The sequence below is a fragment of the Nuphar pumila genome, chromosome 13, assembly GCF_984573655.1.
Source record: "Nuphar pumila chromosome 13, dmNupPumi1.hap1.1, whole genome shotgun sequence".
NCBI lineage: Eukaryota > Viridiplantae > Streptophyta > Magnoliopsida > Nymphaeales > Nymphaeaceae > Nuphar > Nuphar pumila.
Genome location: NC_143261.1, coordinates 100,051,204 through 100,075,619, shown reverse-complemented (window position 1 = coordinate 100,075,619; position 24,416 = coordinate 100,051,204). Strand labels below are relative to the sequence as shown.

General features: G+C 34.1%; 1 pseudogene; it reads right to left on the bottom strand.

Moving 5' to 3' along the window:
• The window catches only part of LOC149819445 (O-fucosyltransferase 29-like), an 81,701-nt pseudogene extending 62,933 nt beyond the window's left edge, over nt 1-18,768 (bottom strand).
• Nucleotides 18,769-24,416: the final 5,648 nt, after the last annotated feature.

Here is a 24,416-nt window from a genome sequence, read left to right as displayed (position 1 = left end):
CAGACTTTTATGAGTATGACCCTTTAAAGGAATTTCAGATGATTGACATGCTAGACAGTGTATGGCGAGATGCAAAAGCGGCGTCGAGAACCTGGACCTCTGAGGATCCAGCACTAGAGTTAGGATTTTGTTTCATTTTGATTCTAAGTAATTGTGTAATTGCAACTCTATCTATTTTATCCATCTTACTGCATTTTGTGAATAAAAACTTTTAGATATATAAATCATTTTGGTTTTCATAACTTATTCATGAATAATTCTCTGAATTTATGTTGTTGTTTCATATCTGTAACCCGCTTCAGAGTCTTTCAATCCCCGCATGAAAATTATTGTTTTATGTTGTTCAATGTTAAAAAAAATATCAAATTTTCTCTAAAAATTTGGGTTAAGATTTTGGGGAGTTATAACAGGATTTGAACCTGAAGCATGAATATTTAATGAAAAGATTTATCATGTAACCAATTATTGAATAAATAAATCAAATTGCTCATACATGATTTACAAAATCTCACATTTGAAATTTTATTATTGGCAATTACAGTATTTTACATTCAACAAAATGAATTTGTTGGTATGAATTGACTATAATGAAAAAACAATCAATATATGGTTAACAAATTTTATAAATTATAATTCTCAAAAACCCTCATATATTCTATATGAATTATTCTATAAATGCAAAAAAGTTAATTCTTATTAGCATTATGACTATTTTATGGAAATTCGACCATACATACATATACAAGATGCCTTAGTGAGACTTATGAAAAAAAGATTGATATAAAAGCTATTTTTTTAACATGCTACTAAAAATACTAATTTAGTATTTACTATTTTCATAAAGTAAGATCTCAATATGCCATATCACTACAAGGATGAGCATCAACAATAGCGACATTTCTCACCATTATTGCCCTACTTATCATTGCTCTAAGTCTATAACGATGATAAAAATGGTTGCTAATTAACGATGACATTTATAGGTCGCCGTTAATGTGTGACCTAACACCGGTGAAGAAACTTGTTGGAACTAGGAATACCAATAACGGTGACCCACTCAATAACGACGATATACCCTATAACAATGACATTTGAGTGTTGTCATTATAGACTATAACAGGGAGAATTAACTCATCGTTATCATCAATAACAATGAGAAGTAAGTCACCATTATAGGCTATGAAGGCGACAATTAAGTAATCACTATAGGTTCTAATGATGACATGGGATTATGGTTGATAACGACGACACAAGAATGTTGATGTTATAGGCCTTAAACGTGCAAAAATAAATATTTTTATGTTAGTTTTAACTTTTTTTTTACATTATACAATTCAAATATACACTTTAAACACTCTCAAAATACATCCATTCAACACTTCAAATATCAATTCCAATATAAACATACACTAGTGTTTATACATCCTAAAACATACATTCAAATATAAGCATATACTTCTTCAACTTCCTCAAACATTCATCCTCTCCAACCCGTCAAACATATATTCATTCAAATATAAACATACACTTCAAACATAAAAATACACTAGTGTTTATACATCCTGAAATATACATTCAAATATAAGCATACACATCTCTAACCTCCTCAAACATTTATCCTCTCTACACCCCTCAAACGTTCAACTTCAAACATACATTCAAAACTAAATATACACTTCAAAAAACAAATATACATCCTCTCTAACGGCCTCCCCTACATTCTCTCCAATCCTACAACAAACACACTTCATGAATGAGTACAATCTTACAATTCAAAAAAAATAAAAGAAAAGAAAACAATTCTGACAATGTTAATGATGATCATAGTAGTATGAGAATTCAGTTTGATAACTTATATATATTTTAATTACATTATGATTGAAGGCTCGATAATTATGAGAATTTAGTTTGATAACTTATATATACTTTAATTACATTATGATTGAAGGCTCGATAATACTTTTGCTTTTTTCTACACTTTCATGAGAATTTGAAAAAGCATAAAGATAGCATTAGCAAAATATCTTTTTACTTTTAAGAGGATATCAACTTCAATTCCAATATATATATAATCAATTTCACACTAACTACAACATCATATTATAATAAAAATTAAGACAGACCAAACATCCTCAAACATATATACATCCATTCAAATATATACTTCAAACATCCTCAAACATACATTTATTCAAATTTAAACATACACTTCAAACATCAATTCAAATATAAATATATACCGGTGTTCTTGTCTATCTATTTAAGTCTAGAAACAACAAATTAAGAATCTATTGGATCAAATATATTTAGCATTATACTATAAAAAAAAAATAAACTTAGAGAATAAGAAACTTACCTTCATATGATACTTCTGGATGTACAAAGATGATCCACTAGTTTATAGAATGCACTCACCGTCAGTTCTTGTCCATCTATTTCAGTTTGCAAACAATAAATTAAAAATATATGAGATTAAACATATTTATCACTATACTATATAAAAAATAAGCTTAGAAAATAAGATACCTACTCTAGCATGATACCTCTAGAGGTATGGAGACAATCCACTAGTTTATAGAATACACTCGCCGTCAGTTTCTATCCATCTATTTTAATTTGCAAATAATAAATTAAGAATCTATTAGAGTCATCATGATAAAAACTATACTATATAAAAAATTAAACTTAGAGAATAAGAAACTTACCCGTGTATGATATCTCTGGAGGTACGAAGACTTACTAGGCTTGATAGTTATTGAAACATTTCGTTGCTTAATTTGCTTTTGATGCACAAAAACCTGGTTGTGGTGATGATATTTGGATTTAGTTGCAACCTTTATCTTTTACGCAATTATGCATCAAAATATTTATCAATCATCCTCTGAATCATGTCGATGTAATAGCATAAGATGTTTGTCGATGGTGTGAAGGGAAATGCTAATGAATCAATCCCTCCACAATCATCCTCCTGATGTTGTAAACACCCCAAATTTTCCAAGTCCATTCCAGACATCCTCATTTCACCGATGCTAGTCTCCTACACGGTGATATAGAGTGTCCCCTAGGTCTACCCCAGTCTAGAGGTCAGTTTTACCTCGTCCAGCCAATAGAATTACCATTTTACCCCTAGACCACCCTTAGACCTTTCATCAACTAGGTTCAACCAAACTCATCTCAAGTTGAGAGAAGTTAGAATGTCTATAATTTCTATCTCTCCTAAGCTCGCGAGGAGTAACCCTAACCATTTTTAGCTAATTTAGCTCATTTCAGGCGAAATAAGCTTATTTTAGCTTGAATCTTAACCAAATTATCCCTGAGTTAATCAAATCCATTAGATCCCATCTCAGTGAGTCTAATATAAGTTCACCAAGAGTTTGAATGGTTCAGTTCCAGTTCAAAGTCACTCTTTCACACTCGAACCTTCATTTTAGTTCATTTCAGTTTATTTTAGCTTATTTGAGCTCAATACAGCCCATACCGAGCTGACTCTAACTGGTTGAGCTAGTGTTTTAGTTCTGAATTTAGTTCATTTGAGTATAACTGGCTTCAAATTCAGTTTATTCAAATCCAATCTAGTTCAAATTAGTTCAGACCAGTCTAGTACCGTGTTTCTGCCCCTGTAGGGCGAAGACCCTCAAAAAATAAAATTATTCGGGACACTGTTTTCAACAAATTTTGAATTGAGACATACCCCAAATTCAGACTCGGATCAATTCCTTTATCAAATATTTTATCAATATCTAAGATTCTCTCTATTTCAATTCAGATATTGAATCAAATGCTGAATCTGGTGTCTAATTTCTTCCCAGACCTGGATTTTTTATTTGATTCATTCAAAAATCCATACGCAAAGTCCAATTTGTTCTTTGAACCTAGAATATCTCATCAAATATCTAGGATCCAATTAAACCATTTTGGATCCAATTAAACCATGTTGTTGCAAAGCCATAAGTGATCGATATTGATCGCAATCAATGGCACATTTTTAAAGATCATTCTTGTAAAGACAAGGCAGTCGAAATATCCTGGATAGGAAAGAAAAACCACTCAATTCCCATAACTCTTCAATCATTTAAGCTGCAATTAAATATATGCAAAAGAGATATCTCAATTGTCGTCAAGATGAAGATGAATTATGCAAGTTAGACCCCCGAGGCTAAAGAAGATTTGAATCATCTCCAAGATGAAGGAGTTTGTGACGGATTCTTCTAGGGAAAGTTCAGATCACCGTCAAGATGAAGGCGACTGCGATGAGCTTCTCGACAAACCCTAAAAGATATTTAATTTCTGCTATCTTCAAGAAATTTTCAACCAATGAGCCAATACCGTCAAGATAACCCCAGAGTCAAAGAAGAATCAGAACATCTCCAAGGTGAAGGAGTTTGTGATGTACACTTCCTCCAAAAAGAGAGAAAAGTCAGGATATCTCCAAAATGAAGGATGATGTAATCCTCAAAAACCTAAGAGAGCTCTAATTCAGTCAATAAAAAAAGAGAGCAGAAAGATCATCATGAGAGAAAAATCCTAGGATATCAGACTGCCAAGAATCCTCTTTAAATTTTGTGAAGTTCTTTTATCAATATCCTTTTAGCAATTGCTTTCACAATATCAAGAATACTCTCTTTTCTGTTTATATCAAGAAAATTGATAGCCTCCTTAAAAGAAAGTCAACTGCAAGCAATTTGAATTCAAATCTTGATTCTACGAAGTTAAGCCCAATCAAGGGTAATACTTCAGGTAGAAAAGAAAGAATATTTTCATCAATATGCACAATTTTCAATTATAATAAAAAATAATTTTCAATATTTTGACAATATTTTCTAGTTGTCCTGGCATGAAGAGAGAGCTTGTTGTCCGCTTTTGATACATCCTGATATCGTTTGTTATCTCTTTTAGGACTTGATGACGGGAGTTTTCAAAGTTCTTTACCTTCTTTGGTATAATCTAAGTGTCTGGGCTCTCAGATTCGCACACTTCTCTGTGCCCCCACTGTCCTACCATAGACAGTCCAATTTCGGCTTGAGGTTAAGCCACCAATTATTTTCTCGCAAAAGGTCATTAAATTCAAAAGTTTTTTAGTCTCAGCAATGAGGTGCCCAAAATCAACCCCTTTTCACGCTTTAGGGATCCCAATTTCCATCCTTTTGCAAAACCCCTATCGAATTTATCGTGCGGAAGTTCAAAGGTCCCATCATGGTTTCTTCTGTCGAGGATTCTATCATTTTCATTTCCCAATCAGGTTAAGGATCAAACCTGAGCCTCATTCTTCTGCGAGGTGTTTTTCATCTCATCCATGTTAAGGGCAAAACCTGAAATTCATTTCTACAAAATGAATCTTTTTTTTTCATTGTCCATTCCATATCTACCATTTTCATTAGAGCAAATTCTTTCATACCCAGTTAGATTCTTGTAACTGGGGCATTTTTTTTGTATATAGTCCAAATTTGGTGTATTTTTCTTTGTCACAAAGCTCAGCCCTAAACCGGCTTAGTAGCAAAGAGGGGCATCTGTAAACACCCCAAATTTTTACCTTCATCCAGTGTTTACATTTTATGTGTCACTGTAGGTCACTGCATGCATTTGACATATCATTTCATTGCATTGCATAGCATTGCATGTCATTTCATCTCATTATCGAGATCGAGAATTCCCATTTTCAAAATATTAAATCCAGATTCGAGTTTTTAAAACTTTTCTTTGAAAATCAATTTCAAAACCTGGGTTTTAAATTGACATTTTTGCCATTTGCCAACCCTCATGATCTTATATTTCAAAATATTTTCCTCAGAAAATAATCTGAATTCATTTTAAAGTCAATCTCAATTAATATCAATTCTCAGATGAGTCCCATTTAGGTGGTGTCACTTCTGGATTCCTTTATTTATCAAGAATCTCAAAAATTTCAGAGACCTAGTTGGATCAGGACTCTGTATTTTCATCTTTTTGAATCTTTTCAAAACTCCATTCTGATTTTAAACCAGATGTAGTCATATCCCTTGCCCATTCTTGTCATTTTTGGCCAAAATTTCAGAATCTCAGTCTAATCAAGACTATTTTTCCAGAATTCTAGTTGGATCAGGACTCTTTTTTCAGAATCCTAGTTGGATCAGAACTCTATTTTTTACTACCCTTTTTACCTATTTTTGAGAAAACCTATCAAAAACCTTTGTTTTGGGCCAAAATTCTAGAGTTTCAATCGAATTAGGACTCTTTCTCAGAGTCCTAATTGAATCAAGACTCTATCTTTCATCGTTATTCTTACATGTTTTTAATCAAATCTTTCAAAGAGAAGTAAAAACTCAGAGTTTTAGTTGAACCAAGATTCTATTTGAAGAGTTTTAGTTGGATCAGGACTCTGACCCTGATTTTAATTTCGAGAGAATCTTTCAAAAAATCCTTCTATTTATCCCTTCAAGAATCAAAATTGTTATACCTTTATCAAGGAGTTTCAAAATTTTGAGATTTTATCCCAGAGTCCTGATTGAATCAGGACTCTATCCAAAGCTTGTTTTCTCACTTCATTTTTACTGGTTTTCAAAAGCTTGGTTTAAATCTCACCATTTACTTCTTAGAAAACAAAAAAATTTCAGAGTCCTAGTCGAATTAGGACTCCTCTTCAAAGTCCTAATCAGATCAGGACTCTAAACCGAACTTCAATTCTATCTTGTTTTCACTTGTTTTTCAAAATCCCCTCATTTATTTTCTCAGAAAATCCAAAATTCTGAGAGTCTTAGTTCAATTCGGACTTAGTCCCCAGAGTCCCAGCTGAATCAAAACTCTGTTTGATTTCAATACTTGTCATTTTCACAGTTTTCACACGTTCTTTCATTTGTTTTTTAGAAAATACCAAAAAAAATCTAGAGTTTCAGTCCGATCAGAACTCTGTCCCAGAGTCCTAATCCAGTTTGTTTTTACTTTCGTTTTTATTCATTTTCATTTATTTTTAAAAAATTAGGTCATCTTGCAGAGTCCAGTTAATTCAGGACTCTGTTTTGGAGTTTTTGTTGAGTTAGGACTCTAACCCTGACTGCATTTTCTGACTTATTTTACCGGTTTGATGAAATCTTTCAAAAACCTTTTTCATCTGGCTTTTAAAATCTAAAACCTCAGAGTCCTAATTGATTCAGGACTCTAGTCCAGAGTTCTAGTTTACTTAGGACTCTATTTTCAAACCTTTGAATTCCATTTTTTGATTCTAACCCCTTTTTAAAGTTGTTTTTAGTCTTTATTTCAAATTTTTCAAAGCTTCGATGAGGGGTCCACCTAGTTGGAGCTACATCTGGAGGACTTCTAACCTAGTCAGAACTCTATGCCATTTCAAAACTTTCAATTCCAAGTTTACTTTTGAAACTCTTTTAAAAAGCTGCTCATTTTCAAGTTTTAAAATCATTTTTTAAAATTCAAGTGGGGCCCACTCTAGGTGGCGCCACATTTGATAAAGTCAGGGTTAGACTCGGGTTAGTGAATGTCCTACTTAGGTTAGGAATCTAGAAGAGTCCAAACTTGATTTTAAAAGTCATATTTTTTTACTTTAGATTTTAACCTTGATTTTAAAATTTTAAATTAGGGTTTTTTGAAAAACGCCAAGTAGCGCCACATTTGATTTTTTTTTAGGGTTTTTTTTAGAGTCTAATTAAGAGTCAATTAGGGTTAGCTAATTAGAGTTAGCTAATTAGAGTTATAGTTAGGTTAGAATTCTCTAAAAAAATCATTGCTCCTTAGTGGATTTATTAGAAAGAGTCCTGGAGAAAAGAAAAACCTCTTAATTAACCCTAATTAAGTGACTTTTTGAAAACCTATAAAAGGGGAACTTCAAGAGGTCAAAAGAGGCTCTTTTTCTCTCTCAATTTTGTGGCCTCTCTCTCCTCTCCAGCACCTCTCCTTCCTCTTTATCACTTGCAGCCCCCAAGGTAAATTTTACACTTTATTTTATGCTTTTTTATTAGTTTTTTTTATGATTTTCAAAAGATTTCACCATGAGAGCCTCCTGTTTCATGAATTTAACCATGTGATTCATCCAAGAACCTCAAAAACGACCCAAGAAGATGATCTAACTCAGTTTGAGGGTGATTTTTAGGATTCTAACCCGTTAGAATCGATGAGAGGTACGTCTTCTATGTTATTAACCGACGAAAGATACGATTTACTCGTTAAATTGGCTAAATCCGTCCTTTCAAAGGTAAAATCAATTTTTGCCATAGATTCCCTGTATTTTTTTATTTTTTATTATATTAATATTTATTTCATGTGTTTCAGCATTAAATTAAATTTCATTTTGCTGTTTAGGTATTTTTTATTTATTTTTCATTGTTAAATCATGTTTTTTTAGTGTTTTATTAAATTTTCACATATTTTGATCTTAGATCCATAGAAATCATGTTGTTTCGTATTTAAACCTTTGTTAGAAATTTCTGATATTTTATATATGATACACAGATATGTTATTGAGTCTCTGTAAAAAAATTAGAGGTTTTGGAATTCAGAAACCCTGTTGGAAAAATACAAACTCAAATCAGGATTTTTGTTGATTAAAATCATTGTTCAAATTCAAGTATAACTTGTAGATGTGATATTTCTTTCATCTGATATCCGATTCGAGATCCGTAAAGTACAGTGGCTTCGTGTTACTGTCAACTACTTATTGTAAAACTTTCATAATTTTTTGTCACTGTTTGATATTTTTCCTCTGTCAGAAAGTCATATCCATGTTTTAAAACTTGTTATGATTTACTAAAACCCTAATTCAACTTGTGTTGTTCATAGATCCTTAACCGTAGATCCGATTTATAATCTGTAAAAAAAGAAGTTAATTATTTATCTGTCTATTTTTCACTGCTAAAATCACAGAATTTTTTTATGAGATCTGCTATTTTTCTCTGTATTTGCAACTGAAAGTGCCTGTTTTGATCAATTTTATATTCGTTAAATTTAAGTGCAAATTGCCGGAATCATATCTCCCAAACCAAAGATGATTTTTCTGAACTGTAAATAGGAGATTCTTTGTTTTTCTGTCTATTTTGGCTCTGTAAAATTTTATAAATTTCCATGGTGAATTGCCCCTAATTTGGGTCTGACACTGAAATGGGTACGTGGCCGCAGGTAAAAACAACATATTTTAGGGTTTTAATGCCTTTTTTGAATTGAAATAATGTCAAAAATATATTCTTATTATTTCAATCTAACTTTAGGGTGATAATAAGTGCAGGTATCGATTTTTATCAATTTTTGATCTCATTTGATGCTTGAATAGATTAAATTGCAAAATAGGGTGCCCGTAGGATCCCGAAACACTGCCAAAATCATGATTTTTATGATATTTTTAGTTTTTTATGCATAAGTTCAGGTTTTTAGGGTTTTTTCATGTTTATAATCCTGCTAGGACACCTCATGTTTGATTTAGCTGCTATTTGATTTTATTTAAACCCTAAACCCAACTTTTTACCAAAATATTTTCTGAAAACCCTGATTTCAAGGCCATAGTCTTGCTATTGGGGGCATTTTGGTTATTTTACCTCATTTTCAAAATTCCTAACTTGGATTTTCTTATTTTCAATTATACCACGTTACCTTATGTTTGATTTATTTTCATTTGAATTCCAAAATCTCATTTTTACAAAATATCTTTCTGAAAACCCTGATTTCAAGGCCATAGTCTTGCTATCAAGGGTATTTTGGTCATGTTGACCCAAATTTTAAATTTTCAAATCTTATTTTCATATTTCTTTAATTTTATTTCCTATTTCATTATGTTTAGCTCAGAGAATCATGAAAAAGACTTATATCTAGAAAAATCCAATAATTTTTATATATTATTAGAAAAATCTAGAAAAGCCAACATATTTTCACTAAAAAGTTTTCTAGTTTTGCAGGGATATTGAAGACTTTACTTTTTTTTAATTTCCTTTATTTAAATTCAATTAGTGACCTAAATTAAATATAAACTTTGGAATAAGAATTTCCATTTTTGCTTAGAATAGGATGCATTGCATATAGTTTGATTTTGCAAATATCAATATCTGATGTATGTCAATTCATGCATTTTTTTTTACAAATCCACTATGGTCTACATAAATAGCACGTGCACAAGCTCTTAGGGAGTTGACAAACTCGATGGAATTCGTATTCATGGCCATAGTCAGAATACGAATGAGACCCAGATTTGTGATCTTCGTATTAGCCACATTCAGCCTACACTCTTGGGCTAACTTCAAAATGCACTGCATTTCTTAAAACTCAAAAAGGATTTTCTCAATTCCTTAAAGAAATATCTTTCAAATCCATATTCATTCACTTCATTCAATTTGCAAATCCCAATTCCAATTCAAAGAAATCGATTTTCTCAAAATTTTCTAAGTTTTTCTCAGAAAATGATTTTCTCAAAATTCTGAGCTTTTAAATGGCATTTCAAGTATTTTTCAAAGTTTAAAATTCGATTTTCTAAGTTATATATTCAATTTCAAAGTTTGAATTCAGAGAAATCAAGTTTTCCAAAGTTACTTGAAATTCCTCAAAAATTCATTTTCACAAAACATTTGGATTCTTCAGAAATCGATTTTCATTTTCCTAAAAAATATTCTTTTACCATGATTCACGATTTTTCAAGTGACATCTTTTCCAAGTATTTCAAATCTCAGAAGCAAACATCATGTTTTCAAATCTGCATTTTCAGAAAATTCATAGCACATGCCTGATTCTTTGTGCATTTAGGAAATACGACACGATTTAGACAAGTTGAGCAAAGCTAAGCACACTTTTGATCCTTGGTTCAATTACCCATAGTAAAGGCGCCAAGAACGGTTGAACCTCGTACCGACAGGCGAGTCCCATTCTATAAAATTTTCTCGCATTTTAAAACGGAGGCAAGTTATTTTCATAATCTTTTTCAAAGGTCAGTTTGACTTGCAAAAGTAAAATTTTGCGATAATAACAACCATGAATTATTTGTCTGTATTCTCTTAGATACGACTCACATTCAACATAATTGCTGAGTAGATACTGATGTGCTCTCACATATTCTGAATCTAAAAGTAAAAGAGATAAACCACCTTCGGCTTTCAGGCGAATGTCATGTGAGAATACAAACAAATTGGGTGTCCTTGTCGTGTTGGGCTTATCTTCATGCTGATCCTTATGGTTAAATCTAGTATCAATATCACTTACATTCATTGAGTAAAAGATCACATATTTTGTTGAAATATATGCCTCAGGAATAGAAGCTTTCGCTCATTCTTTGTTCCTCATAGTTCGCTTTAATCTACCAAAGAATCTCTCGATTAGATATATCAAATGATATTATACCGGTCTAGTAAGTTCGGCTTCACAAGATAGATGAATGGCTAGGTGCACCATGTTGATAAAAAATATGGGTGAAAATATATTTTCCAAATTGTATAAAAATATTAGAATATTTTCTTTCATCTTCGTTAAAGCATCTCTTCTTAACGTCCTTGCGCACAACCATCTGAACATATCATTCAGATGGATTAAAGGCATGTTGATTTTCTTCCTTAGATATCTATGATCTGCAATATAAAGTAGGCACTAGTAGAAGAAGTGATTATCATGACTCTTCTTTCTCAAAAATTTACCATCGTTTATGTTCATGCATCAACCAATGTTAGATGTGTTACCGTCGAAAAACTTCATAACCTTCAACCATTGCAAAAACTCCTTATGCGTATTCACGAATGTATTTTGTGCTTGTAGTTTCTTCGGTGTTACAGAACTTCTGTCTAAGTGCAAGTGACAACGTGTTTTTTTGAGTCGTAAATATTCTCGTGCATTTTCGTTGTCATTTATTTTCTCCTTCACATCAAACAATGTATATAAGATATTGTCAAATATGTTTTTCTTAACATGCATCACATTTAAGTTGTGTCATAGCTTCAGTGATGACCAATATGATAGTCAATATATATATATATATATATATATATATATATATATATGTCTAATTTAGATACCATTTGTTGTCAGCACGTTCTTTTCTTTTTCCATCAACCCATATTTTTCTGAAATCAACAATAATGTTACTTAATTATACTTCTAGTTTATGTCCATATAATTCATTTGGTGGGCTTGTAAGCTCTATTTTACCATTGAACTCCATCTTTTGACGACGCCAAGGGTGATTTTATGTATAGAGTGTCACATAACACGTCTTATTGTTGAACTTCAAGCTATTTAACTCTATCTCGATGTTGCAAATTGGATACACATGCTTCTCCTTCATAGACTACCCTGATAAGTTAACATATGTTGAAAAATCACTGATAGTTCACATTATCATTACTCACATATAAAATACCTCTTTAGTTGATGTGTCATATGTGCTAATGCCTTCAACCTATAACTCTAGTAAATCTTTGATTAATGACTACATGTAAACATCTATTTCATTTTTAGATACTTTTGGTCGATAAATGAATAAAAAATGTTGTACGATAGAATCTTTTATACACATCCATGGAGGTAGATTATATGACAATGATACTAGGTGCCACATGTTGCATGACAGACTCATATTTTTGAATAGATTGAAATTGTTGTTGGTTAAGCTGAGAAAAATAATGTGAGGTTTCATTGCGAATGATATATGTTCTCTGTCAAACTCCTTTCACACTACAGAATCTGATAGATAAATTAGCATGTTCTCATCACTTGCACATCGGGTCCTGTGCCACCTCATATTTAATGCTGCTTTTATTATCATGAACAAGCACTGCAACCTCGGCTTTACTGAAAAATATCGTAACAACTTTTGAGAAACTTTCATTTCTTTGCCTTTGTGTGGTTTTCATCTTGCAGTATTGCACTTTGGGCATGTTTTTTCTTCTTATGCTCCTTCCAAAAAAACAAACATTCATTCACACATGCATCTATCTTGATATAATCAAAGTTGATGCGATTCATACATTTATTCACTTCGTAGTAAGAGTTTGACAATCTTTTCCATTCGAGCAATGCTTCATTTAACAAATCAATCGGCATGTTCAACAATTTGTTACTTCAATTATTTATTGATTTGATATGTAACATTTTGAGATTAAAATCTAGTTTTGTTAACTTTGTACAACCTAAATATAGATTACCGAGGCATCACCCATTAAGTCTTGAAGGGGTCTACGTTTGCCATTATCATATAGAGTTGAATCCAATATTGTCCTCATAATAACATCGTTTAGCATTTCTTTGACCCGATCATGAACCTCTCTTGTATACTCGCTTTTATCATGGTGTACATGCATTGCATCTACGTGGGTTTAAGACACACTCACATGGAACTGAATATATTTCATGGCAGAACTACGTCCAACTAAGTGTAGTTTGATCAATGGTAGAATTTTATATTTTTTATTATTGCAGTCTCGACTTGGGCATCACATTCTACCAGCAGAATTGACTTTAACATGTGATGCTTTAATGAATCAATCAATTCCAAATATATAAGGTTCAGAACTTTTGTCGTGAATGTGTATCCATGATTGATCCATATTCACAAACGGTGACCCCACTATATTCAACAAGAAAAATTTTGATCAGTGACATTTATAAATAAAAACACAAATTTTTAAAATTCTATAAAATGCCCCTAAAATTCTAAGTTTCTAAAATTATAAAAAATGACCCTAAAATGAAATGTAGTTTGATAAGTGTTTTTTCAAGCTTTTTTCATTTTATTTTTAAATTCCTATCATATAAATATGATCTATGTACGTGATTTATAGGGATTAACACTTTAAGTGTTCGATTCCCACACATGGGTGGTTTTATATAAGGTTTGAAAAATCAATGGTCCAAAATCTTTGTAAAATTTTAAGGCTCAAAATATCATTTTTTCCATAAAAAACACATGATCTAGGTTTGGATTCCTTGTAAATCGACCATGCCCGACATATTTATGGGGTCAAAACTGTAAAAAAACAACCCAAGAGAGAAAAAAACACTATGCAAGAAAACATCACCTTCATCCCTTTCTCTCTTGCATTAGACACGGTTGAAGCAAAAGTTTTTCATTTAAAATCGATGTTGGGTGTTCATTTTCTTTTTTTGATGAGGTTTTCTGTGAAGATTTCGATTGCCAACTTTTATTTTCCTAAAAAAATATGGTGTTGATATTCATTTCTCTCGTTTGTCTTGTGTATTTTTGAGCACCCAACTTTGTTTTCTAAATATTTAAATTTACCCTAAAATTGGTTTGGTTATTGCTCATTGGTCTAATTGTGATTTAGTATGATAACTAAATATTTTGGGTCTATATTTTGTATGTTAAGTAGCATTTCATTACTTTGATGTAGTTCCTTTTTTTTTTTAATCTCTAAAAGCAATTATCTCGTTGATTGTCACTGTAGTTTGCTGTATTCATTGTGTTGGCTGTGCACTTTGTTATAACTAGGCATGAAAACAATAAGGGTTGTTGGCCATTTTGTTTTTTTTAAATTAAAAATTGCAGGAACATAAAGAAGTTAATTTCTTGATGGCTTGGTGATGCTAAAATTTGTGTTCTAGTTTGCTTTATGGGTGTGCTGAACACTTGAATGGAATGCCCACCTTGTTACGGGGATCAACAGTAACAGATAAAACTTGGGGCTTAGATCATGTTATACGGACATCGCGGCCGTCTGTTTGCATTTTGGATGAATGCCACGTGGTTTTGTTGACTTTTGAGCTTTTTAAAATGCAAATCGGATGGCCACAATGTCAGCATGAGCAAAAACACTCATGTTCAACATGACCTGATCCGCTTCCTAAAACTTGTAGCTCCTCCAGTCCGTAAACATGATACATTTGATTTATGCCTGAGTGTCTCAAGCAACCTCGGTGTTACCAAACCAAACCATTTCAAGAATCTTTTTACCAAGATATGACCAATCTCGGTGTTACCAAACCAAACCATTTCAAGAATATTTTTACCAAGATATGACTAATCTTCACATTTGTTTGAAAATGAATTCCATAATCTAAACCTTCTCTATCAAGTTGTTGTTGTGGGTTTTGGGGATTAGCGGCAACGTGGGGAGGAGGAGGAGAATGAAGAAGAAAGAGAAGAGAAGAGAAGAGAAGGAGGAGGCCGAGAAAGAAGAAGAGGGAGAGAGAGAGAGAGGGGTACCTTGCAGGGAGGACGGAGCAGGCACTCCGACAGTGGCGGTCCGCCGAGAGTGCAGAGAGACAAAGAAAGAGAGAAAAGAGGGAGCATGCACTCCAACGGTGATCCGATGAAAATGCATAGAGATCACACAGAGAGACATAGAGGAAAAAAAGAAAAAAAGGAAAAACTAAAAAGGGTATGTTGAGTTCTTTTAAAATTCTAGGTTATAACAACGACAAAAATGTCACTGATATAGAGAAAAAGAAAGACTATAAAAGTGACAGACATATCAACGTTATAGAAAAATGCTATAACAATAAGTTTTTTTTTATCTTGTCGTTATATATTAATAGCGCCAATATTATATACCAATTAAATATTATTGTAAAAGTTTTTGAACGATAATAATTAACGGCCATATAATATTGTTGTATAATATTGCCGTTATATATGAGGCTATAACAACGAGATTTATATGTTATTGTTATATATTAATAACGTCGATATTATATGCTCATTAATTATTATCATAAAAGTTTTTTAACCGCAATAATTAATGGCTATATAATAACCGTTATAAACATGTCTATAACAACGATATAAAATGACGTTGTTACAAACATGTCTTTAACAAAGACATTTATGCGGGGCCAAGGTATTCACAAGGATATCTAAAGTCGGCGTTAATGCTAGTCAATAGTGGCGACTTTTTTGTCCTTGTTAAAGAGTCACCATTATTGACTTTGTTTCTTGTAGTGTATGTTCTTCGACAAGACAAATGATCGAGATGTTTGGATACACCTTAATATTGAAATTATTTGTAATATTTATTGATATTACAATATTATCCATTGTTGTCATTTTTAGCATTTGCGTACACTTAAAATCATAATCGAGAAGAAGAAATATTCACGCAAATATAACATATCTAAAAGTGCAAGTTTATGGTATAAAAAAGGAGTATGCAATTAAAAATTTTGGAAGCCCACTTTTTCTTCCCTCTTTCTCTTTGATAGGAAGCTTGTAGGAAACGCCACTGTACTGACTAATCAACACACATGAGAAACAAAGATTTTAGGTGGTTCGGCAAGAGTTTGCTACTTTCACTGTCACACTCAATTTTCTTATTCAATTGAGATACTATACATCTACAAGAAACAAATTTTCAGTTCACTGTTACAAGGCGTAGTTCGTTTATACAAGAAGTCTAGAGTAAAATTATAAAACTACCTTTCAAACTTATACTTATCTAAGAAAATTAAGGATTTATATTTAAGTAGAAAACATGCTCTACACTCCAACAAACCTATGGTTGGCCTCTTCTAAAAATTAAAAGCACTTTTTTTTTGGTCGTTTATTTTCTTTATTTTCAAACACTTACCGAACTGTATGATTAAAGATATAACATCACCATGCCATTAGCAACAAAACTACAAATCTAAGAAATTGAAATGCTCTTGCTTCATGACATCCAAACTTACATGACCTTTGCCCTTTGTCGACTCAAATTATAATGGAAACTTAAAAATATAATGGATGCAAGAGGAAACTTGCTTTGATGTGTCCACTCAAGAATGCATCTAGTGATGCCCATTAAAAAATAAAAAGAATGCATCTAGTGACAATGATTGAAATATAGGTACTTTAGATTCATTAGCAGAATGTATTGAAACTAAAGTACAATCCCAATCAAAACCCTTGTATAAAAAAGGGAGATGCAAGGTAAATTTGGGTCTTTTTTTTATTTTAGTTTTGTTTCTCTTGGGCCATTTTAATGTTTGAAAATGTTTTATAGCTTTCTTGAATTATTGAGATCTTTCATGTTCTGCAGAAACCTCCAAGTGCATTCGTACATGATGTTCCCCAAAGAGACGAAAGGCATTCTCTTTGTAGTAGCCATGGTGAGAGATTTTGTGCACATAGGCATAGCTTTTCCCCAAGTGGGTCTGCACAAGAAAGCCTTCTCCATTAAAAGGTCCAACTGTGTCAGATGTATATTTGCTCTAAAACCAAGGGGAACGTGGAAAGACTAGCCCCACCATCAATTTTATATCTTTTCCTTTTTTTATTATTTCATTATCCAATGCGATACAGGGAGTGACACATGCCTAGGCCCTACTCTATTGGGCACTGTTTCACAGTAAAAAAAAAGAAATTCCTTACCCTTATATATAGAGAGAAAGATATGGGCGTTCGAAACGTGGCACTGGACCAACTTCATTATATTATGACTCTAACGACGACAATTGGGTCTATCGTTTTTAACCAGTGGGTGAAAATTGGACTTCAGTATAGGGCCTAGGGCCTAGGGTAGTAGGTTGCCATTGTCACGTAACTGCAACTGGGACTAATTTGATTTCGTGTATATTTTCATTATGCTATTAATAAAAATAGTTTATGTTTTGCTTATCTAAAAAAAAAAAGAAGTTTTTTTTCCCGTTTCCCTACCAACGTTTCTTGTTCATATTATATTTAAACATTAAAAGCAAAGTAAAAAAGAGAGGAAAAGTCCATCAACTTGTGGGAAACGCCTTTTTTTTTAGGGAAACTTGTGAGAAACGCCTATAAATAAACAATATGCTAGGGAACAAAAAATCAATAATTTATGGCAATAGTTTCTTCTGAATTTCCTGTTGCGTCAAATTACTACAAACCATGTTGCTGTCTGCTTTTAGCCTTCTTGCTACTTCCAGTCAAACAATATCCCCCCACTTCACTACACACACCTTTCCTTTTCCTTCTTTTTCTGTGATCTTCAAGATCTACGTAAAAATATCCTATCCTTTAGAAAAGTTGTCAAAATATACTCAACAGAGGGTATTCTGGTCATTGCACATAAGATTCCTTTAAATAATTTCTTCAATATTTTGTCTTTTTTTGGCATTAAAAAATATCCTTCTTTTTTTACTTTTTACTTGTTTGTAAAAGCACTTATATGGGTAGTTTCCAACCTTATGAATTGAAGAATGGGGAGCCTTTACTTATCAAGGATTGTTTCTTTTATCTTTTTCCAACGCAAGGAAAACAGAAGAAAACAAGGCTAAACTCAATAATTGTTTCGAGAGAAAAACATGCCTTTGGTTGCACCAAGAAACTGCAACAGTGTTTGTTATCAGAAGTCAGAACACAAGTGTGTTTTAGCATGTTATTGGGGGAAACGCTGATTCCAATTATGGAAATTTTATCTAAGAAAAAGAGCCCTGGTCGTTAAACAATTTCCAGAAAAAGAGCCCTCTTTTAAAAGTATAGCATTCAGGAAGCAGAAAAGCAAACGGGGTTTATCCAAATTCAAAAACATCATTGGAGTTCTTTTTACCTTGATGCTAAAAAATAATGCTCTCTCAGATGGAAGCATTTAATGCCGATCATCTCAAGTCTTGTCATCTGGCCAGTGGAAGACTGGGAGTCCACTGACTCTCTCTCTCTCAGACCAACTACTGAAAATGCATACTTCCTCTGGTTTTCTCCATCTATGGTTGCCCATTCCCCATTACCACTGCTTCTACTACTACCATCTGCTGCTCTCTCACGTGTGAACCAGTCGGTAGCCAATGAGGATGGCGCTGGCAGAAAGGCTGTTCCGCAAGTGCATAGCATGATATGTCTGTCCTCCTCCTGAGCCAACCATCAGCCTTCCTCCTGTCTGGCACCGGATCACCACTAGAAACCAACACAACCATCACCACGTCCCCTCTCTCTCTCAAATATAATGTCCCTGTTACTGATCCTCTCTCCTTCTAGACCTTAGAGAGAGAGAGAGAGCACTGTCAAGAGTAGAGAGAGCTGTCAATAGCGAAATTGTTTTTATCCGGAGAGAGAGATCAAAGCCTAAGGACCCAAAGGTAGAGAGAGGGAGAGAGATCGGAGCCTAAAGGCCCAAAGGTAAAGATTGTTTTTAACCTGTGTGTGTGAGAGAGAGAGATGGAAGACCACATTGGGAACATAATAAGCGATCACCATCGTCAACATCATCAAAGTCATCATCACTATCATGAAAATCATCATCCAGACCTCCACCGCCACCATCAAGCCCAATGGAATCTCTCTCAAGATCCCAGCACCAGCACCAGCACCCACCTCTCTGCTTTTGACCTGCCAACCTCCTCCTCCTCCTCAACATCTCTCTCCTTCAACCACCACCACCAGAGTCACTGTGACACATACCTCCACCACCCCACCTTCCTCCCCATCGAAACAAAGGCCTCTCAGTCCTTCCTCTTCTCCCCCACTGACCTCCTCACCTACTCCGATTTCCCCCAGCACCACTCCCCGGCCGTCGCCTCCGACTCTCTCACCCTCAGGCTGGGAAAGCGCAACTATCACGAGGACGCCAGCAGCGGCGGTTTCCCGAAGCTGAGCCCGATGGAAGACAAGTCCCACGTGTTAGGTTTTTCTCTGCCGAAGGGAGGGAGGGAATTCCTCCACCACCACCAACCACCACCATTGTTGCCATCGCCGTCGGTTGCCGGAGCGCCGGTGCCGAGATGCCAGGTGGAGGGATGCAACGTTGGTTTGATGGGGGCTAAGGAGTACCACAGGCGGCACAAGGTGTGTGAGATGCACTCGAAGGCACCCAAGGTGGTCGTCCGGGGACAGGAGCAACGGTTTTGCCAGCAATGCAGCAGGTGGGTCTCTCTCTCTCTCTCTCTATTTGGTTGTAGATGCAGATTTTGATTTCTTGATTTCTAGTTGCATTTCTTCTCTTTTCACGTTTTGTGGTTTACATGGTAAGTTACGGGCTATTTGTACGTGCTGTCTTTGGTTTCCAGGAGTTTTACTTTTGATATCGTTTCTTCAAGCTATTGTTTTCTTTTTCCGTTTCGGGATTTGATCGTTTTGCGTTAGAGAGAAGGATCTGTGTTTGCAAGGAATTCTCGTTTGTTGTGTTTTTTTCTTGGTTTGGAGTGGGCTTCTTCATTTAATGTTGGAGGCTGTTTTATTTTGATGCTATTTTTCAGATTGTTGTTTTTTTCTTTCTTTGTTCCGCTTCTTATTACTGATCTTTTCCTTTCAGAGAATGAAGTTTTATAAATCGTGTTATCTGGTATTTTATTCACTTTGTCTTTCTAGTTTTGTTTATCATATTTTTTTGGAGAAATGTCCATTTCTCTCAGGTGGTGTACGATCTAAGAAATTTTATCTGGTTTTCCTTTTTTTTAATTTTTACTGTTCCCATTTTCCCTTATGATTTTACTGTACATGTTCTCTTATTGATTTGATTCTCATGAATTGGAGGCTCTCAATCCTTAGTTGTGTTTCTAATTAGGGTTTCTTTGCTTTTGATGGTTGAGCTTTTGTGCAGTAAATATCGATGGATTGCACACTTTTCTTCTTCTTTCTTTGTTTTCGTCAAATTGCTTCGCCTGGTTTTCTGTAGAATCAAATCCCGAAGCATTGGCTCTCTTACAATTTGCCGAGACATTGTCAGATTGACGTAACAGGTTTCATGGACCATTTTTTCATCATTCTAGTTCCTTTAGATGGCCTCATCGTTTTTCACCACCGTCTTAGTTTTATTAATGGTTCTCTATTCGTCTGAAACACTTCTTTCTATTTTCTTTTTTCGAAATAAACATCCTTCTTCCACGTCACTCTCGTGTTTCAATGAAGAAGATTGCAATCTATTTTGAGATCTGCATTTCGGATTCTTGGATACCGTTCCTTTACTACCATCATCTTCCTGTATTTAGAATTTTTGTTGCAGAAACAGCTTTCTTTTAGGACATGGGAAATTGGTTTTGAGTTTATTCTAGCTTTAGGCATTGCCAAGTTCTAGTTTTATTCTTATTTTTCATTTTTTTTGAAGGAAATTCTTATTTTTCAATTGATGTTCATTCTCATTGTATTCTCTGGCGCATGCATCTCTTTTCCTTTTTTTTGGGTGAGTTAAAGTACCGCTGTGGTTGTTCAACATGTCTTGTTTATTATTTGTTGTACAATGTAGGTTCCATGCGGTTTCAGAGTTCGATGATTCTAAGAGAAGTTGTAGAAGGAGACTAGCTGGTCACAATGAGCGTAGGAGAAAGAACTCTTCCCACTCCACAACAAGGAATCATTCTCAAGGTGTATTGCTAGTCTCCCTTCATTTTCCCTATTCTTTGCAGTCATGCTTTTGTATGTATGTTGTTGTTGTTATTGGTGTGTGTGTGTGCCCGCCCACCCGCCCGCTAGAGGGCGCGCCCGTGTGCGCACACACCAGCACGCCTCCGTTAGGACCATCATGGCACATGAATTGACCTGGTTAAGAAGATAAAAAACTCAGTCATAGAGGGGTTCATGGTTGCGCTGGTGATTTGAGTAACTTGGCTAACAGTATGTCCCACTGGGCAAATTGGAGCTAATTTGTTGTTGTAGGTTAACGTCCTCATATGCTGATAGAGGCCACATAATATACGTATTCCAGAATACTAGAGCCTAGTCTCAGGTCTAAGCCAGAAATCAAGTTTGGCTTAGGTTGAGCTCGCCCAACCCTTTCCTGACCAACAATTAAGCAGGTATACGTGAGGGGCTCGTTTTAGATTCTGACTAACTTAATTGAGTAAATTTTGTTGTTTATAGATATTTTTAGGATGTTAGAGCATATAAGAATGATATTAGATGATTACTTTGTGGTCAATAACCTTTATGGCGACTCACTCATTGTCTTCTCCCATCTCTCAGTCTCATGCATTTTAATAACATGCATGCATTTCATGCTATGTCACATGGATATGGCTGCGGATACAGGGATGCCCCATTTTTATGAAATTTTAAACATGACTAGTATATAAGGGGACACAATACGGGGGCCAAAGTGGAGTATCCATATGACAGGTTTCATGAGACAAAGTTGATTAGTGCTTTATGTTTGGCCTCCTATTTGTTCTATGTTTTCTTGAGAGAACCTATTTGTTCTATGTTATCGCAACCAATGTCTTTTTCTTCTTTTTCTCTTTCTGGCTCTTAGATTTGTTTAGGGAAACTATTTATTCTCATCATTGTCTTTTGAATAATTTGCAAATTAGCTATGGTTGCTGTGATGGTAGTTGTTGCAAATAACAAACTTTGCTTGGAAATGGTTGTGTCAATTTGGTGACTAATATGGAATACTAACATATATTTACGGGCATTTTTTTTTGTCATAAGTTTCAATAAGTTAGTTCTATGCTGATTATATTGTAATTTCATCCTGGTTTCACTCGTGGTCGTTAATATTTAATGCATTGAGATTTATTTGCATGCTTGTCTGGAAGTTTTAATTTTTTCTTCTCCACTCCGTCATTGTCACAAACTGATGGGTCTGTATTGCATGCAGTAATCAATGTGTGCAATTCACTTACTTAGCATTCAGGGTTATTTGTTTCTTTAGCCTATGTTTCACTGTTGTGTAATCATTAACTTGATTGGCAAGTGTATTAGTATCTCTTTGGCATATTTTCATGTTTTTTACTCACATTTAATTGCTATATTTGGCTGATGTCAATCTCAGTCATTAGTAATGCAGCTACAGGTGCAGTTACATTCTATGTCAGTGCTTGAGCTTAGGTTTCAAGGCTTTAGTAAGCATTATAGACTAATTTTCATCCATCCAAAACCCAGCATACTTGATATCATAACATCCTCAGCTTGCTTGGATTGTGGCTTGCTAAGCTGTATTTTCTAGTTCAAATTTTAAAATGCTCATATATGCTGATCATACTCGGTGCACACCATCTGGAGGATGTACAAGTTTCTTGTGAATCAAAAGAACCGGTTGGTGTGTGTGCATGTGTTTTTACACATTTGTGTTTGTGTTTGTGTTTGTGTGTGTCCATGTACTGAGATAAATTGAAATTTCAGATTGCCTAACTATAGAATCTTATTCTGCTATCGATTAGCATAAAAACATCACAACCTTTTGGTTGTTGGTCCATATTTTTGGCTTTCATGTCTAGCATGTTACCAAGAAAAGCAAAAATGATATTAATGTTAGTGTACCTAGGTGCAGTTGTGTTTCCTCAATGGGGTATTCTTCTGGACATGAAATCAGAGAAGCTACCTTTAGAGATAATTGTGCACCCAAACTACTAATATATTTATTTGAGACATGGCTGCTTACGTATGACTTAATTTGCTGTTATAATCATGTCAAGCTATTGCGTTTTTTTTTGAATGGGAAGGAATTTACATTGAAATTCTGGCAAGCAAAAAGAGTTTTTTAATTGCATGATGATTTCTCTTTTATAACAAACCTGTCTCAAAATGTATGTTGGAGTTTGCGTGCAAAGTTTAAGGTATGCTACTGTCAAATTCTTCCTCATTCAAACTGCCATTTGTGTTGATGGGGAGGACTGGACCTTTAATAGCATGACTCTTGCTACTTCTCCTTCATATGGTTTTGTGTAGGTCTTCATTCATTAAAATCGTTAACCTACTCGTACACTTCAGCGCATATGAAGTGATTGCATTCTGCTTGTTTTTGGCAGGTTATAAAATTCAAAATAATTTCATGATGACCACAAATTTCTTTGCTTAGTGATTGATGACTATATATATTGATTCTTTTGATTTTTATTGTGTCCACTACTAAAATAATTGTTGGTTGTGTTTAATATTGATACTGATACTTACTGTTGATGATATTATATGGTTCTCATTGTAAGTGTTACAATTATGACAATGGTTATTATCATGTTATCTGCAAGTCTCGTGATTGTGGAGTATTTATGAAATTTTCCTAATAGTGACTTCAAAAGTTTCACATTTATTCACTTCCTATCTATTTCACAATTTATCTCCTTCATTTTATCTCAGTTTCCCTGGAAAAGCGATATCAATTTTTCTCCACTGACTATCCAGCTGATGAGTTTACCTTTGCTCCTGTGTTCCGGTCCATAATCAGATAAAGTGTCTAAAAAAAAATCAGAGGTTCTTCACTTCACGTGACATAGCTACGCTCAGGTTTCACCAACTTAGCCTGGCGGTTCCTACCCTCCGAGACTTGCTCTGACATTTCCCTGGGGTTCCCATCCAATTTGAGTTCGCATTCGTCGGATCAGTTTCACTGGATACACCCATAAAACTGCGTTCTTCCTATCAGGCTATCACCCATTCTCTAGGATAGTTGGCTGTCAACAGATTTGTTGTTAGAAAGCATGTCAATTATTTTTCCTTTACAAATTTCAGGCCTTTTTCTTTCTTTTTTTTCATTTCTAGGTTTAATACTTTCAGAAATATTTTTCAGTTTTTCTTTTGTTATTCAACTATCAAACTGAATTTTACTAAGAATAGAAAGATCTCCAGTGTTTAGGAATCCTTTACAAAAGAAAGTAATTATTTAGTTAACTTTTCTACACTTATATTTGTATAG